The 3,814-nt window shown below is 42.9% G+C and overlaps 1 protein-coding gene across 3 annotated transcripts in view; it reads right to left on the reverse strand.

Annotated features, from left to right (window-relative positions):
• The window catches only part of atrnl1a (attractin-like 1a), a 199,824-nt gene that overhangs the window by 111,369 nt on the left and 84,641 nt on the right, over window positions 1–3,814 (reverse strand). The gene's annotated exons all lie outside the window — the stretch shown is intronic.

Consider the following 3,814-nt stretch of genomic DNA (forward strand, 5'->3'; position numbering starts at 1 on the left):
AGAGAGAGAGAGAGAGAGAGAGAGAGAGAGAGAGAGAGAGAGAGAGATGTGTTGAGATTTGATCTCTGGAATTTCAAAAAAGAATCTGTGTTGTGAAGACAAGATGACAGTTTTCAGAACATCTCAAAGATGTCGGGTCAAAGACAACTTTGAGAAGCGACTACTGCTTAGGTGCCCTTGAGCTAGGCAGTAATCGACTGTAGTGGCGCTGCTCAGCGTCCGGCACAACAACCTGCATAATGTATAAAATACACAATAATCCCTTTTAACATTGTGTTGGATGTTCGAGTTGAGGGAATAAATGCAGACAAAGAGCGTGAGAGGAGGCAGGGGAGGAAAGATGAGAACGGGGGGGAGGGGGGAGGTGAGAGGGAAGGTACGGAAAAAGGTGAAGAAAGCTGAGATGGAGAGAGGGGAGTGTAATGAGGAAACGAGGGAGATAGAAAACGACAAATCACTCACTTTCCGAGAAACACTAAAGCATCTCGATGCTCTGAGTCGTTCGGCACTAATAGGTGTCAAGTTCCTGATTGGAATGTTTTCTCTTGTTTCCTCGTTCTTAGGAAAGACTGAGCTGCATGCACCTTTACCTAATCCTACCTAAAATAAAATCATTACTTTCACAATGTGATGCATTTGCTTACAAAACAGTTTGAAAGGAAAACTGTTTCTGGGAAACATGAGGTCACCAGTGAGCTATTTTACAGCATTAAAAAAAAAAAAAAAAAAAAAAAATTCAAGTGCCCATTAGATGGAACACTTAAGGGATAAGCTCACATTTTTTTTCAAGTAAGTCTTAGAAAATATTGACATGCCCATGTGAGCATTGAAAGAGTTATTGCTCACTGAAATTGCTCCTCCTGTCCGTGAAGATATCACACTGTAAAATATGTTCAAATCTAACACGCGGATCATTCTCTGAGCGCATTTATGTTCCCAGAGGATGTTTGATTTTAATGACGCCAAGCTCCTCTTCTCAAACTATAATAACAGATTTTCCTTTTTTGGCCACTTGGGGGCAGCAGAAACCAGCTGTGAACACAACGCTGACATATCGTTATCTTTTAAATCGATAATTTCACATCCAGCTGTTACGGAGCAACATGATCATTAGGAGTCGTGTTTGTGTTCCAGCATAAGTTCGACATTCACTCTCTTCTAGCCTTGATTTTGGTCTCCACCCACACCTGAGAGAAACATCTGTGTCTTTAGCTGCTAAATGCTCCGCTACGTTCACCAGCTAGTGTCTTATCTGAGTCTGTCTGCTGTTTGCTGCTGAGCAGGAAGGGTAAAGTGGCTTTTTACATGTTTCTGGTTATAGACCTTTGGTCCTGTTCTTCATTATGACAACTGCCAAGTCAAAGCCACGATCAAACACGAATAAGACACAGAAAACACGCAGCAGTCTGTGTCAACCTAGGATATGGGTAGTCCACCGGGGAAGGGAAAAAGGCTAATGTGGAAATAGGCTGTTTATCAACATCAGATTTGAAGTGCAATCAGGCAAGATATAATTCAAAGTAGAAAAACTTCTGAAACTTTTTGAACTGCATGAGGTAAAACCCTGGATGGTGAAATGTGTCTTTTGGAAGCTATTTATTGTAGCTAGTCCGCTTCTGATTCGTCACAGAGATGGGGGCCTTTTTAAAAAAATCCTTTTAATCGTTTTGTTATGCTAAAGCAGAGCATGATGTAGCCGGAGCCGAGCCTGTAATTTAGACACTAAATCACTTCTGCATGGAGTGACTAATGGCAGAGACAAACAAGAACGTTCGCTATACCCTTGTGTTGCGGTGTGTACGTGTACGTGTGTGTGCGTGTTCACATCCACACAAGGCCACTCTCTCCTGTGTCCCTCTCCAGCTGAATTGACTTTGTGCTTTGTTCTTATTCCTTCCAATTGGCACAGAGACAGCTCCTGTAATAAAACGGTGGCGCGCTCAGGTCAAGGTAAAGCCAAGGCACCGGCGGATAATGAGAGGAAAACAACGTCCTCTGCGAGGGAAGAGAGGCCCTGATCTGATCACTTACGCTGAGCAACAAAACAAGGGAGCAGACTTAAGCGCAGCTTTAGATATTTAGATTTTGGAACACACACACACACACACACACACACACACACACACACACTTGAGTGGCTGAAACACAAGGTTGTGCAGTGGGGGGTTTAAATGTCAGCGGACTGAAAGTCAAATTGCCGTTCTTCAACTTGACGGCAGATGAGGCGTCAATAACTCAACACAATGTTGATCTATTACTTGAAATCACTTTGACCCGTCACAAAGAGAGAACACTTCTTCGGAGCTGCACACTGAGCCGCGAGGGTTTGGGAGATAACGGAGCCGGAACAGAAAGTGGCTTTTAGATTTGAGATAATAGACAAATCACAGGTGTGTTAGCGCCGGGCTCGGGTAACCCTGCTGTTCATACAATATTGATTCAGGAGGCAGTCAACAAAGGCATACAAAGGACAAAGCTAGCAGAAATGTGTATTCATGAACTCACACAGATTTCGCCAATGGGCACTGGAGAACAGCCAATACAGACAGACAAAAAAAAGAATGAGCCGGAGATGAAGAATTCGGGTTAACGGCTTAAAAAACTGCCGGTTACTAGTTTTTGGTTTAGAGGCTAATACAGAATACCACAATCATCTAAAGGACTTCACACACGAGACACAACAAGGAGACTTGGACCGCTCTCAGCTTTCACTATCGCATCATCTCAAAGGCCAAATTAGAAACCCAACTAAGACACTTGAACAGACAGACATAACACAAGCTCTGAGGCTCTCAAATATAAAGTCAAATTATTTCAGATCTCGCAGCGAAACAGAGAAAATTCTGTGACAGAGAAGTGCATTAACTTCTCCCCCCTCTTCAAACAAACATGAAGCCAGTGTAATAACCGAAAGCAGCAAACAGCATCCTGCTTCCAGCAGTGCAGTCCCAGCGCAGACCAGCTGCCTGCTCTGCAGACTGATGAGATGAGAAGCTACTCTGACATTTCATCTCCAGTCTTCCACTTCAATATAAGAACTAGAATTTGATTTGATAAATAAAGTTACACTCATTTGATAAAACGGCAAAGTCAAATCTTGGTTTCTGAGGTTGCGTTATTATTAACCCTGTATTAAGCTGTTATCTACGCTTTAATTGATTCATTATTAACTACCAGGTTTGGATTTAGATGGGGCAAACACTTATCTCAATTATTATTGTTCATCACCGGCCACATGCCGATGTTTGTTTTTAATGTAAATGCATAGACAACTTAACTGAAATGTCATTTGTTGTTTTATTTCCGCAGTGATGCGACTTAGAGACATTCCCCGTCTGTCTTTCACCGTTTATATTCTGTGCAAAAGCTGCTGATCAAACTAAACTAGGAGTTTCATCTGCGCCGTCAGTCTGCCGTCATCGTTCTAAGTGTGCAACATTCAAAGTGAGTCTACCGAGGCTGCCGGGGCATTTCTGCATGACAGATACATGACCGAAAAGCTCTTGACACGGCTCAGACTGCGGTCTCTGTGCAGAATGGATGCACAACACACAGACTGGTAACTGTCTGTATTGAAGAGGACTTAAAAACTAGAGATGGAGACCACAAACTCATGTTTACAATGTTTACTGAGGTAATAAATCAAGAGAGGGACTTCTGTTTGCATCAGAGGAGTTGCCATTAGAAATAATGGCAACTTTAAGGCACTTCAGCATTGGCTTCACTTTTTAGACTCAGAGGTTGCCGCCTGGCCGACACAGAGAGACAGAGAGACAGAGAGAGAGACAGAGAGAGAGACAGAGAGAGAGACAGA

The sequence above is a fragment of the Anarrhichthys ocellatus genome, unplaced genomic scaffold, assembly GCF_004355925.1.
Source record: "Anarrhichthys ocellatus isolate YVR2014 unplaced genomic scaffold, GSC_Weel_1.0 scaffold3, whole genome shotgun sequence".
In the NCBI taxonomy this organism is placed as follows: domain Eukaryota; kingdom Metazoa; phylum Chordata; class Actinopteri; order Perciformes; family Anarhichadidae; genus Anarrhichthys; species Anarrhichthys ocellatus.